This window comes from Fundulus heteroclitus, unplaced genomic scaffold (genome assembly GCF_011125445.2).
Source record: "Fundulus heteroclitus isolate FHET01 unplaced genomic scaffold, MU-UCD_Fhet_4.1 scaffold_84, whole genome shotgun sequence".
NCBI classification, from domain to species: Eukaryota; Metazoa; Chordata; class Actinopteri; order Cyprinodontiformes; family Fundulidae; genus Fundulus; species Fundulus heteroclitus.
The window spans coordinates 302,878-318,524 of NW_023397296.1; the positions used below are offsets into that span (position 1 = coordinate 302,878).

Consider the following 15,647-nt stretch of genomic DNA (forward strand, 5'->3'; position numbering starts at 1 on the left):
TTGGGCCTGATGCACTCCAGGCAATGGCAATGGATGTGCTGACTCTTGAATCCCGAAAGCGACTTTGGGCTGAGGCGGCCTGCTCAACTCTACAGGACTGTTTTGAGCACACAGACGGGAATGCGTTTAAAGAGAGAGCTGATCTAGAGAATTCCCTTCTGCACTGATGCAGTCCTACCCACAAAAACAACCAGAGTGTTTCCTAACCAGAAACCATGGGTGGATGGTGCGGTCCCTGCTGAAGGCCCGTGATGCAGCCTTCAGATCGGGAGACAAACTGGCCTACAACAGGGCTAGAAGTGAACTTAAAAAAGGCATCCAGAAGTAGTTCTTGGCAATTAATCTGATACTGATCTTGATTACGATTTGGGTTTTCAATGATAATTAAAAACATAATGATCCATATTTGTTCCTTCTTTGTTGATTCTCGTGCTGTTACATGTTGTTAATCCAGTGCCGCTGTCTGCGTGCCACTATTCTGTAGACTCCTCCCACAGCCCCAACCGGTTTCATTTTGTCAACGCGAGGTATAAACACTTCAGGAGCGAGACTGAAAAGTTGAGCAAGGCTAAGGACGTCAGGATAAAATGACCAGAAAAAGAGAGCCATCAGTAGAAAAGAGAGCTAAAATGACTTCAGTGGTGTGGAACCATTATGAGTTCCCAGAAGCAGACATCAAACAAGTAGCAATAGTGTGCAAACCCTGCTATGCTATCGTAGCTGCTCCGCATAGTGAGTTTGACAAACAGGAAGCAATGTTACACCCTCTCCATTCATTTCCTGTGGAACTTGTGCGATGAGAAATTTGTGTGTGTGAAATATCAAGCTCGTACACATTGATGTGCACACACGGGTTTATAATGTGACACAACAAAGTTGAACAATGTTCAGCTTTTGTTGCTGTCCCATGGCACTACAGCCATTTATCTGATCAGCCGTGAGGTGCGCCTTTTAAGATTATATTCTTTATGCTGATTCCTTGTCTATAGTATTGGATGAACACAGGGGTATTTTTCTTTTGTAGAGTAGACATAAAAGCACGATTTCAGTAAATTCCAGCTAAATCTTTGATTCTTGATTCTTGTCAGTCACTGACTGCATTGAAATTACCAAAAAACCCTCCAATTTCAGTACCAACAAATTTATTTTGGAAACAAGCGATTCACCAGTAAAATTGAAATGCTGCTGTCACGTGCCGTGAGTTGGTCTTCCCTGTGGTGGCGATAAAAGCCATTAGTTGCTGTCGTCATTCCCGGGAGCGACCAACGACTTTGTCTAAATCTTTCAGAAATCTTTAAAATCCCCAGGGACCGAAGGCCCTGACCAAACCACGGGGGGTCAGGTCCCATGAAGCAGCCGCCAGGAGGGAGCCGGCTCCTGCCTGGGCACCTGGCCCCATTGCACCACAGATGCACCAAGAGGCCAAGGTGCCAGCCAGTGGTGGGGAGCAACAGAAAGCTACATACACAGTGACATTCACACGTTCCCACCATAGTGCCCCCACACGCAAACACTCCTTCAAAAAAATTAATAAATAAAATAGGATGCTTTACACACACTCGCACTAACAACACACACCCTATATTCCCAGGTCCAGGCACTGGCACCCCAAAAGGGTAACCAGCCCACAGACCTGGTAAGTGAACCCTAAAATCAAGATTGAGAGGGTGTGGGGCACCACAACAACCCGACCTTTCTGGTCCATGCTCCGGTCCTGACCCCCATCCCGGCCCCAGACCAGACGACCCATGGGCCCACCCACCCGGAGATTGGGCCAACATGAACCGAATGGGCCAATCAACCAAAGTCCACCCTAGGGCTGGACAATGTAGAATAAAAGCATATCGGTAAAATAGAATTCATATTGATCGATCTCAGCAATTCTCAAAATAATTCAAAATATACATTTTGAGTGCAGCCCTGGCCATTTTATGCTGTTGCTTAATAAGCTATTTTTAAATAGATGGATTCAAACACAACCCTTTATTCAACTAACTTTTTACGAAAACTGTGTTAAAAAAGAAAAAAAGAACATGTGCTCTCTGAACTCTCTGAAGGGTGATGGAGCTTTCCTGGGTTTGTGATTGGTTGCGAGGATGTAATGACTGTTGTATTAACCTACATGATAGGCTAGAATGCACCGTTTTTTTATTGAATTTTTTATTGACCCCTGTTTATTATATTGAACCATACATCTATCGATGGATATATATCGTTATTGAATTATAGTCTAGCCCTAGTCCACCCCCCAATAAACCCACAAATACTACCTCCCCACACCCTCCCCCTCCATACCCTGTCCCCCTACCCCTATTTTATCATGCATCTTAGATGTATGATAAAATTGGGGTCAGGGACGTCACCAGACAGCGAGACCTTTTCCCTGGCAATGCCCCCACCCCCCAAAGTTCTACATGTGTGGCAGCATGGTGGAGCAGGCAGAGGGAGGCGTCTGAAGATGGGGAGGAAAGGACTGGGGAGCATCATGCTCGCCCAGGAAGCCAGCTCCTCCGCTGTCTGCAATAGGCAACCCCGTTCTCCGAAAATCCACCTGGAGAGGGAGGCTCCGCCAGCCGCACCACCATAGCCCGAGGGGCCAGGGACAGGCAGCAGGGCCCGAGAACCGGCCACAAAACCGGGACCAACACCCGCCACCCCACCACAACTTGGCCACCCTTCTTCCGGACCATCCCGGAGGGGGAACAGAGACAAACAAACAAATAAATAAATGATTAAAAAAACACCAGTCTGGTGAACCAGCCCTCCCTACCAATGCAAACCCCTGCCCCCATCCCCCCAACCGAGGAAAGACAATATAATCCCACCCAAACACTAATATTCAAACAACTCCCACACGACAATAGACACCCAGGCTGATTTTGCTCTCCCTCCCCTCCCCCCACTGGCAGAATACACCCCTTGAGGGGAGAGCGTCTGCCTTGAGATGTTAATGTCCATACCCGCCTCCAAGCTCAACAGGCCCCAAGGCCCCCCAGCACACCAGAGGCCCCAATAGAGCCAGATATCGAGGCATACACCAGCCCAAACCTCTGCTGATATACTCCATGGAACCCGAGGCTCCGCTGGGACACCCGCCCAAAAACGACACACCCCAGGAACCAGGATCCCCGGACCCACCCTAGACCCACCCAACAGGTCAGTAACCCACGTCCGCCCACGCCGAACTCCTCTAAGAGCATCGCAAGCAGGCGCCCTGAGGCCCGCCAAGCCCCGCTCAGGTGGAGGCCACAGACCCCGGGGCTGGACTCACCAGAAACCCCACTCCAGGCACTCCCCAGAGCCCAAAGACCCCAGCACCCCCTAAATCAACCTCCATTCCCTGCAGGACACCGCCCACAGACCCCCTCCCCCACTATCAGATGCGGATGCAGATGCTGTCTCAAGACTAATATTATCCAACAACAGATCCCTCTATTCATTGATACTGAGAATGTTTTGCTTTTCTTATTCATGAGAATAGTTTTCTTTGCGATACATAAGGCAAACTGATTTTTTTTCCAAAGTGCTCTCATCAAAGTTACCCAGCAAGCAAACTGATGGAGAAGGTTAAATTTGACAATTTAGGCACTTTGACAAGTCCTTACATATCTGGACCCAGAACATCTGAACAGGTGTACATAGTGCATGAATATAACTGTCAGGACTATTGCCTGAACAGATATTAGATTGTGCAAATCCCATCTTGAATAATCTTTCACCTGTGTAATGTACTCTGCGAAGGATTTTGTATTGTGTTAGTTGTACGTTTTGGTGCCTAGTCATTTTAAAAGTTCTTGGACATATCTGAGCCCAGATGTTTTGTTCAAAACTGACTGATAAATCCTCTTCCTATTTCATAATATTTTTTTGTAGGATGTCAGGATTATTCCAGATGGGTGTATGATTGTATGGGATAAGTGATGACTTTGACAGCATGGTGGGAGTTTCTTAAAATGACAGGGAAGAGCTGATGTTAATATTTTTGAAGCATGTATGCCAATTTATGTTTGAGCGAATAAACGCTAAATCTGAAATCTTGAAATCATTGCATATTTTCTGTTCTGTGTCTAGCCAGGGCTCATCTAAGGGATTATGTTATCTGTTTTCAGATGTATTGTAGCCTATTTGCTAAGTAGTAGTCATGGAAGTTAGACGGATCTAGTCCCCCTCTATCTTTAGTCGTCTGTAGCATCCCTAAGCTGATACGAGGGGGTTTATCTTTCCAAAGAAACTTAGCAATGGAGGAGTCAAGAGATTTAAACCAGAATGGTGGTTTATTGGGAATCATTGAGAATAACTAATTCTGGGTAAAACCATCATTTTAATTGAACTAACCCTGCCCATAAGTGAAATTGGTAGCGATTTCCATATTTCAAGTTCGTCTTCTATCTTTTTTAGAAGCGGGTTGTGGTTAAGTTCTAGTAAATCCGCCAAATTAGACAACACAGTAATACCCAAATATTTAATACTCCCTGACTGCAGTTTTAAATCTAGGGGGTTCTGTATAGAGCAGTTAATTGGTAGTACTGTAGATTTAGACCAATTTAGGGATACATCTGAGACGTTTGAGAAATATTCTAGTAATCTACTTACTTGAGAGAGAGAGAGAGAGGGAGAGAGAGAGAGAGAGGTGTTTGAGTGCTGGAGATAGAGTAATACATTATCTGCATAAAGACTAATTTTATGCTCTATTTCCTTGCATTTTATACCTTTAACAACATTAATTTGTCTAGTTGTTGCTGCTAGTGGTTCAATAAAAATGGCAAACAGTGAGGTGGATATGGGCATCCTTGCCTAGTGCCTCTCTTGAGACAAAAGCTGGGAGATGTTTGATTATTTGTCCTGACACATGCTGTTGGTAAGCTATATAACATTTTTAACCAATTGTTGTGCAATTATACACTGTTTAAAGTTATTTAATGTTTCATAAATAACTCTCTGACTGTTAAGTATTGTCTGGTGATAATCAGCTCTTAAGCTGATCTCAGTACAATGGTTTAAAGGAATGAATTCAAGCACTAGCGATCTTTTAACAGCAAACTCTGCATACATAGAATGGAGGAGTGACAACTTATTTTCAAGTTCAAGAATTTAACAGAAATAAAATGAACATCCAGAGAACATCACTATGTAATGCTGTTTATCTGAATTAACACTATATTTCGATTAACAAATCCTCTCTACGAGGCTAGTAAAACTTGAACTGAACTACTAAGGAAAATGAAGATAAAAAGAAACTAAGCTAAGGAACTATTTACATGCAAAGGTAAACAAAAGACAAAACAAAAGTGGTTGATGATGATCAGAATAATTCAGTGAATCCCGTTCACTACAAAATTGATTTAAAAAGCATGGAATGGAGTTAAATAAGCTTAACTAATTTAGAGAAACATTTGGCATGTGTTTCAATCCATTCACGATGCGAACCCTGAGTTAAACAAAACATTATTTGATGAAATATTTTGTTTAAGTTAAAGAACCAAAGTTCAGCTTAAAGAATGTTGAATTGAGGTTAAATTAGCTTGACTAATTCAGAACAACATTTGACATGTTTCAACTCATTCACAATGCAAATCCCAAGTTAACCAGAACATTATTTTGAGTAAATAACATTCTAAAGACGGATTTGCTTAGTAACATGATTACCTTAGGAGCGCTTGAATTAATCGGTGCAATGATACCTCCGCGGGCTAGGGGGTGCTGCAGCGATCGGTCGCTAAAAGCGGCTACTTTAACGTTACCAAAACGCCTTTAACTTGACATTGATATTCCATATTAATGTGGGAATAAGGCTCGTAGCACTATCGAATAATGGCGGAGCAGAACAAACAAGCTTTATTCTTGGAACGGGCTTTTGTAGGAGAACCGGAAATTGGCTCCTTTGAATGTCCGGAAATCGGAAGCTATCAGAAGCTAATAGCATTTTGGCTAGCAGATATTCGGCGCTAACAAATAAAGGCTTCAGCTTAATTTTTAGTCATAATGAGTGGGCCAGATAACGTAAACATTAATATCCCATCAATGTATGAAACCCTTGTGGAGATAACATTTGTTATAACCATAAAAGCGCACTCGACAATGACATGGTACCGAAGGCTAGCAATGAGCTATCTCCATTAGCGGTTTAATTGTTTAAAACCCATGCACAACGCCTTACACAACATTATCCAATGAGGATGTAACCTTTCCCTTTTTGAGTCTCTCTGTCCAACCTGTCGATGCCTCGTGTGAGTTCAGTCCACTTTGGTCATCCAAGGAAGGCAGTGAAAAGGGAACCGTTGTTCCTTCAGCAGCGGCTAGTGGCTTAGCTCTGCAGACTGCGGGCCATGCAGCTACAGGCTAGCCTACGGCTCGGCAGCCTAGCATGGGTTAGCCAGCCTCTCCTCTCCCTTTTGTCTCAGGAGGAAGAAAAAGTAGCTTTGTCCTGGAGTGCTCCAGGAAGGAGTGGTCTAAGAGAAATGTGGTCAGAAGTGTGGCTCTGAGATTAAGTCTGTGGGGCCTGGTTTACAGCAGCACCCTGCTGAGAGAGGGGCCGTCCTCGCCTGGAACTCTCTTCCTCACAACACAATTTTAATCCTTCCCCATGTCACAGTTCACACAATTTAGCCATTTTGTGATGGCATAACACAATTTATAAAAAAAATGTTCCAAAACCAAATTTTTTTAGAGTAGCAAATTTTCAATTAACTCTATCAAATGCTTTTTCTGCATCTACAGACAATATTGTTATGCCAGAAAGCTGTTTGAATATGATTATTAATATTAACTATAATTTGGTTTTATAATTTTAATAATAGGTCATTCAAACTCAAATAGTTGCTATAACAAAATATGGTTCAAATGGTGGTGATTCCAAGCCTATAAACTTGTTATGACTAAATACCAATAATGCATTTATTAATTAGCTGTTATGAAATAATTTATGCCGGAACAAGATTATGTGATTGGCTTCTGACTGATGAGATTTATCCAGCAAGCTATGAGAACCCCAATATAACTGCAATTAGGTTTTAAATTGTTACTCCTTTATCACCATCTAATGATTGTGTCTCTGTATTAATAACTCAAAAAGAGGCAACTATGTATTCTGAAAAACCATGCAACTCGGAATTGTAATGAACACAAACAATTACTATTCCACAGGTTGCTATTTATTGAACTAAAGCAATTCCTTTTTATAGTAATTATTCTAATTCAACAACCTTGGGAACTCTACTCACTACTAAAATGAACATGCAAAAATATATGAAAATAAACAAGTCAAAATGGATTAAAATGAGAGGTAGCAAATCTTAGTTCAACTCACAGTTGTTTAAACATCACATTCAAGACGTTGACATTTGACCTAGCAGCATTGAAAGGCAGAAGTAGCTCTGAGAACGGGGATGGACGCTTCAGACGCTTTTCAGCAAGCTAGCTACAGCTTAACCACACTGTACCCTCCCAAGAGGTGGGTACAGTGTGGTTGCGTGATATGTAAAGGGGGCGGTCTTAATGACGTAATCAACGCTAATGTGTGGGTGGTACCTTGATTAAGAGGGCGGCCTGAATGAGAAATTCAAGGGGAGACCGCAAACTGAGGTTTAACAGAGATTTAACTCGCTGATAAGAGGACAGAACAAGAGAGGAAACGGGAAAATATGGAAAAATCTGCTCTCGGCGGAGCCACTTATAAGAACCACAAACCAAAAACACAGCCAAAATCACTTACAAAATCCATGCACATACATCAGAAAATATCCAGCAGTTAAACAAACTCCATCTTGGAGTAATTAAGCATTAAACTAAATCATATTAGGTTTCTCTGCCCAGGCACAATTAGATCACCTTAAGGGTGAAAAGAGAAATAACAGGGGAAAATCCCTTTTACTTGTGTCGTCTCAGGGGAAGTCCTAGTTCCAAATCCGCGGGTGTCCTGGGGCGCATCGGCAAACGCAGGTCCGTCAGGCAGCAGGAGAAGGGGGGAAATCCCCGGAGACTCTGGGCTCTTCAGGTGCTTCGTTTAGCCAAAACAAAAGCGTGATCCCTAAGATAACGATTCTCAGTCTTCGATCGAAGTAGGTTCAGAAAGTACTTTTTAAGTCGACCTCCTGCTATGATTAAGCAAGGATGAAGTTTGCTTCGAAAATCCTCATTCCAGTGAGAATTAAACAGCTGTGTGTCTTCCCAGTCTGGCGGGGCGCCAAGTAAGAAGGATGAGCGCAGCGCGTCCATCGCTTATAAAACCTTCCATAGTAACGTTATCTTGTCGTTCATTAGTAGGGTCGGCGGCCATTTTGGGCCGTGTTGCATGATAGGAGTTGGTGGCCGTTTTGACCACATTGCATCATGGGAAATGCTGTCTGTCACGTCCTGAACTAATGCAGGCTGTCACATCCTGAACTGGTGTAACAATATATTGGATTCAATATTTTTACTGTAGGAATAATCTATTAAATTAAGTAATCTGCATGCATCTGTGGATTACTGCCTTTCTTTAATGAAACCACTTTGATCTGGATGTATTATGAGTGGAGTGACTTTATCTAATCATTTTGCAAGAGTTTGACAGATTATTTTAATATCTACGTTAATAATGGATATGGGACGATAGCTGGTAGGAAACATAGGATCTTTGCCTGTCTTAAGCAGGGGAGTAATTTTATCAGAATTCATTTTAACCGGGAATCTGCCATTTTCCTGAGTCTCCTGCAACATTCTGGGGAACGTTGGTCCCAGAATATTCCAGAATTCTTTATAAAACTCAGCTGGGAAACCATGTCGACCTGGAGCCTTTTTATTGGGCATGCTTTTTAGAGCTTCCTGAATTTCGACTGTTGTAAGCTGTGAATCCAGGGTCATTGTTTGACTATCTGATAATTTAGCAAGTGTTATTTTATCCAGAAATTGCTTGATGTCATTATCTGATTGATTTATTTGGAATGTGTATTAAGATTTGTAGAAATCTCAGAATGTGTTGTTTATACTTTCAGGATCATATAATGTATTACCGGTTCAGTCTGTGACTGCAAAAATAGTTTATTTTTAGCTGATTAGCTAAGAAGCTTCCTGATTTATTGTCATGTTCATAGTTTTCTATTCAAAGTCTTTGAATTAAAAATTTATTTTACTTTTCAATATTTTTGTTAAATTCTAATTTTGCGTTATGGATATTACCCAACTTTTCCTCTTCCTTGTAGGATTCTAGAAGCTTAATTTATTCCTCTAATTCCTGACTCTTTGTTTTCTAACTTTTTTTTTGAAAATGAATAACATTATTTTGCTTCTCATCACTGCTTTCCCTGCCTCCCATAGGATAGGATAGACGCTGATGTCCCTGGTAGATCATTATACTCAAAGCCCACTCTTCTTTAAAATATTTGATAAATTCATCGTCTTTAAGCAATGATGTATTTAGTCTCCAGCTTTTTTGTGGGGTTGTTTTTTATTTATTTGGGTTAAAGAAACAGAAGCATGATCACTGACAGCAATAGGATGAATTACAGCATCTGAAATGTTAAGACAGCAGCGAGTTGCTGATTGAAAGTAGTCCAATCGAGAGTATGAATGATGGACATTTGAAAAGAAAGTACATTCCTTACTGTTCGGATGCAGAGATCGCAAATACCATAGTCACTCATGTATCGTTTCACTACATTTAATGGTTGCCAACTGCGCTGAGTCCCTGTTGTATTCAACTTGTCAATTTCCTCATTTAGACCAAAGTTGATGTCACCCCCAATAAATAGCTAGCAATCCAGGTGTTTTGAAAGTGCATTTTGTGGAAGAATAAAGGGTCATCAACATTTGGGCCATATATACTGTCAACACATAACTTTTGGTTATGAATAGATATTTTTAATATGAATCTACCTTGAGGATTTATAATTGTCTAATATTGTAAAACTAATGTTTTTGTGGATTAAAATTGCTACTTCTCTTTGTCTTGAGTTATAGCAGGCAGCAAACACATTAGGGAACTCAGGTAAGTTAAGATTGTTTACAGTTGTAGCTGATTTATGGGTTTCTTGTAGTAAGACAACATCTGCCTTTAATCTTTTAAGCTGGCTGAAGATCTTCAACTTTTTCTCTCTGGTGCCAGCTCCATGCACATTCAAAGTCACAAACCTTACATTCACCATAGGTGTGAGTGAGAAGCTGAAGCTGGAAAGTGCATGTCCCTATAGAATAAATAGATATACAAAGACCCAGGTGACATCATATAAAGTGCTTGTGATTGTCTCATCCACAGGAAAGAAGCAGAGGAATAAGATAAAGGAAGATAGAGAGTTAAGAAATTGCAGAAAAGGTGGAAAAAAAAGAATTACAAGCCACGAATAACAACCATATCGTGCCAATGTGCTCTTGAGCTGTGCATACATTTAATTTATCATCGTGTTCCGTTCTATTGACTTTTATCAAGTGTCCCATGCTTTAAATCCCCCTGTTGTGCAACTAATAAAGCCATGGAGTGATCTTCTGATGCCTGAACACCTGACCATTAATATAAAGCTTGTCTACATCCACTGTAGCTCTGACGCCTTCAGCAATGTATTTCTTCCTAATTGGGATTAAAACCGCCTTCTATTAAGGATTTCCTTTGGAAGCTGGTCATTGACACTGAAATCTGTTCCACGCAGCTTTCTGCCCCGACTTCTGACCTGCTCTTTTTGTTTGTATTGCTCAAATTTAGCTACAATCAGCCAAGGTCGGGTTTTTTCAGGCTTCTTGCCTCCGAGCCGGTGAACGCGATGAAAAGTAATATTTTTCACTTGTTCTGCCGGGATTTTCAGCTTCTGCTGGAGGAACTCACGGATTGTTACCTCGGGATGCTGCTCCGGGATGCCTGCAAAGACGAGGTTGTCTCTCTGGTTTTTGCGATGATACCCAGAGCTCTTTCACCAGAGAAGAGCTCATGAACGTCAGGGCAGCATCACCAGATAATTTATTTCCCACTTTTCTTCTCCTTACACTGGAAATTTTGGACATTCTGGTCAAAGGTGCGCTCACCGTTGCTCACGCAGCGAAACGCCGGAGGAGAGGGAAACGCTCCGGTGCGCTCGTGCGTCTTCGCCAGTGCGGACTCCGCTCACCGCTACCGGGCATAATCCTTTCTAACGTGCGTTCCCTGCCCAACAAACGGGACGAATTACAACTGATGATGGGAAGAAAAACAGGGACATCTCAGAGTCCCAGAACTTTCCAGCAAAGCGAAAGGTGGAGGAATCTGTTTTTACATCAACAGTGGCTGTTGCAACGATGTGGCAGTGATCCAGCAGCACTGTTCTCCTGACCTGAAATCCGTCATCATAAACTGTTAGCCTCTTTATTCACCCCGTGAGTTTGCTTCAGTCATTCTGGTCGGTGTCTACATCACCCCAAAGGAAAACGTGCAGGTTCGCACAGCGCACGCTCACAGACCAGATACTGAATGTGGAGCGGAGCAATCCGTACTCTTTAGGTATTGCCCATGGTGACTTTAACAAAGGAAACCTCACTCATGAACTCCCTAAATATAGACCGTTTATTAAATGCCCGACCAGACAGGAGAACATTCTGGACCACTGTTACACCACAGTCAGAGATGCTTATCACGCCGTCCCCCGTGCGGCACTTGGCCAATCCGACCACGTCATGGTTCACCTGATTCCTGTTTACAGGCAGGAACTAAAGCTCTGCAAACCTGTAGTTAGGACATCAAATAATTGGACCAGTGGAGCTGTAGGGACTCTTCAGGCATGTTTGGATTCTACTGGCTGGGACGCTTTTAGGACTGCTACCAACAGTCTGGATGAGTACACAGAAGTTGTGACATCATACATCAGCTTCTGTGAGGACTGCTGTGTTCCATCACGACCAGGGTGAGTTACAATAATGACAAATCGTGGTTCACAGCCAAACTCAGAAGTTTGGCTTTGTTAGATTCTTTGCTGATTCAAAGACACAAAATAGAAGTTTAGTAAGTGGGTGAAAGAGGCTAAACGACTGTATTCTGAGAAGCTGCAAAACCAGTTTTCAGCCAACGACTCTGCGTCTGTCTGGAAAGGGCTTAGGCAGATCACAAATTACAAGCCTAAATCCCACCACTCCATGAACGACCGACACTTAGCCAACGACCTGAACAACTTCTACTGTCGTTTCAACAGACAAAGGGACAGTCCTGCAAAGACCCCCATGACACTTCCTAACAGATCACCTCCACCTCCTCCTCCACCTCAGTGACAACTCCATACACGAGAGAGATGTTAACAAACTCTTCAGAAGACAGAAACCCCGGAAAGCTGCTGGACCAGACTCTGTCTCTCCATCCACCTTGAAGCACTGTGCTGATCAGCTGTCCCCAGTTTTTAACACGTCACTGGTGACATGTCACATGCCAACCTGCTTCAAATCCTCCACTATTATCCCTGTTCCCAAGAAGCCAAGGTCCACAGGACTTAATGCCTTTAGACTTTAGACCCGTCGTCCTGACCTCTGTGGTTATGAAGTCCTTTGAGTGCCTTGTGCTTTCACACCTGAAAGAAATCACTGACCCCCCCCCCGGACCCCTTACAGTTTGCCTACAGAGCTAACAGGTCGGGAGATGACGCTGTCATCCTGGCCCTTTACTACATCCTCCAGCACCTGGACTCCGCTGGTACTTACACCAGAATCCTGTTTGTTGATTTCAGCTCTGTCTTCAACACAATCATCCCAGCTCTGCTTCAGGAGAAGCTCTCTCAGCTGAATGTGCCTGACTCCACCTGCAGGTGGATTACAGACGTCCTGTCTGACAGGAAGCAGCACGTGAAGCTGGGAAAACATGTCTCTGACTCACAGCTCATCAGCACTGGTTCCCCCCAGGGCTGTGTCCTTTCTCCTCTGCTCTTCTCCCTGTATACTAACAGCTGCACCTCCATTCACCAGTCTGTCAAGCTTCTGAAGTTTGCGGATGACACCACTCTCATCGGACTTATCTCTGATGGTGACGAGTCCGCCTACAGGTGGGAGGCTGACCATCTGGCGACCTGGTGCAGGGAGAACAACCTGGAGCTCATTGCTCTAAAAACAGTGGAGATGGTTGTGGACTTCAAGATCAACTGAGCCCCAGCTACCTCCATCACCCTCCACAATTGACACTGTGGAGTCTTTCCACTTCTTGGGAACTATCATCCCCCACAACCTAAATGGGAGCTGAACATCAACTCCCTCACCAAGAAAGCCCAGCAGAAGATGTACTTCCTGCGGCAGCTGAAGAAATTCAACCTGCCAAGGACAATGATGGTGCACTTCTACTCCTCCATCATTGAGTCCATCCTCACCTGTTCCATCACCATTTGGTATGCTGGTGCCACCGCCAAGGACAAGAGCAGACTTCAGCGTGTCATCCGGTCTGCAGAAAAGGTGATTGGCTGCAATCTTCCATCTCTCCAGGACATGTACGCCTCCAGGACTCTGAGGCATGCAGGGAAGATTGTGGCTGATCCCTCGCACCCCAGTCACAAAATATTTCAGACACTTCCTTCTGGCAGGAGTCTGCAGTCCATCAGGTCCAAAACCTCACGCCACAAGAAGTTTTTTCCCATCCGCTACCAGCCTTATCAACAAGGCCAAGAGCCACCTGTGACACTGGACACTGCCTCTCTCCCTCCCCTGTTCAGGACCTACAAGTTACACCAAAGTAGCATCTCCAGACCTTGTGCGTTACATTAACGCACAGTCTACCATGTATATAGCTCTAGATTCTGTATATATATATATATATATATATATATATATATATATATATATATATATATATTAGGGCTGGGCAACGATTAAAATATTTAATCGCGATTATTCGCCCTGATTAATCGCGATTAGTCGCATTGTATTTACAAACTCCAAGAATGAATTCAAAAGTAGTGTAAAGAGCACTTTTATTTTAATGTTCTGCTGCCATATGAACAAAAGTGTTGTAACATTTGTAGCACTTATTTTATACTGGATATTTTCAACCCATCTATTGAATTTAGTGCACTAGATTGACTGACTCCTCTGCAGCAGCCCAATATCTGTGTTAGGATGCTAGTTATGGACTTCAGCTCAGCATTTATCACAGTGCTCCCGGACATGCTGTCTCTGAAGCTCCACAACCTGGGATTATCCACTTCACCCCGCTCCTGGATCAGTATCCTCACCGACAGGCCCCAAGTGGTGAGGATAGGGAAGGGCATATCTGATCCTTAACACCGGCACACCGTAGGGTTGTGTCCTCAGTCCTGCTCTTCATCCTCTTCACCCAGGACTGTTCTGCTGTCCACCCCACAAGGAACAACCTGATACTGACCACGAGTAAGACCAAGGAGGTCATAGTGGACTACAGCAGGTCCAGGAAGACTGAACAGGCTCCTCTCTACATAGAGGGAGGTAGTGGAGCATGTCGACAGGTTCTTGGGCATTTACATCTCTTCTGACCTCTCCATGACTGAACACATCCCACCTGATGAAGAAGGCCCAACAACAGCTCTTCTTCCTCAGGAAACTGAAAAGCTCTGAATTTTCCACTAAACTGCTTAAGAACTTCTATAGAGCAACCATAGAAAGTGTCCTACAGTTAGGCCCGGAAATATTTGGACAGAGTCACAATCTTCAGGATTTGGGCTCTGCAACTACAATATAATTGAAGTGCACTTCAATTATATAGTGGATCGTGAGCTTTTCCAATGCTTTTCCAAACTTTCTTCTTCCTATCATTCTGGTACAGGTTAATCTTAGTCTCATCTGTCCAAAGAATGCTGTCCCAGAACTAGGCTGGCTTCTTCAGGTGTTTTTTAGAAAATTATGACCTTTCTAATTTTGAGGCTAATTAATGGTTTGCACTTAGTGGTGAATCCTTTGTATTTAGTCTCATGAAGTCTTCTTTTAATGCTATACTTATACTTATTTTCTGGAGTGTGTTCTTCACTTTTTTTCTTCACCATGGAAAGGATTCTTCAAACATCCACTACTGGGCAAGGCACTTAACCCCAAATTGCCTACCGAGCTGCGTTTTTTTTTCTCAGAATGTACCAAATTGTTGGTTTTGGTCACTCCCAACATTTCCGCTATCTCTCTGATGGATTTCCTGCTTTTTTCAGCCTCAGGATGGTCTGTTTCACCTCCTTTGAGAGCTCCTTTGGCCGCATATTGTGTGTTCACAGCAACATATTCCAAATGCAAACGCCACACCTGGAATCAACTTCAGACCTTTTAACTGCTGAATTGATGACATGTTAACAAGGGAAGAGCCCATGCAGCCTTATTTATTTTACGGTCTTCTGAGTTTATTGTTCAATTACTTTTGGTCCCTTGAAAAAGAAGCAGCTACGTATTAGAGAGCTGTAATTCCTAAACCCTTGCTCCAATTCGGATGTGAATGCTCTCAAATCACAGCTAAGAGTCTGCATTTTTAGCCCATATTGATTATATAATTGTATCCTGAATATGTTTTCATTAACAGCTAAAATAACCCAACTTGTGTCCATGTCAAAATATTTGTATTTGTATTTATATTGTATGTCTCAGCATAACCATATTGTATGGGAGCTGCACAGTGCAGGAGAGGAAGGATCTAGCATGTGTTGTGAGGGCAGCGCAGGGGATTGTGGGATGCTATCTGCAGGATTTGGACTCAATTTATGCAGAACGAGTCCAAAGAAGGGCTAGAC

The 15,647-nt window shown here is 43.0% G+C and overlaps 1 protein-coding gene across 2 annotated transcripts in view; it reads left to right on the top strand.

Moving 5' to 3' along the window:
• ap1s1 (adaptor related protein complex 1 subunit sigma 1) overlaps positions 1-15,647 on the top strand; it is a 74,211-nt gene that overhangs the window by 30,440 nt on the left and 28,124 nt on the right. The window lies entirely within an intron of this gene.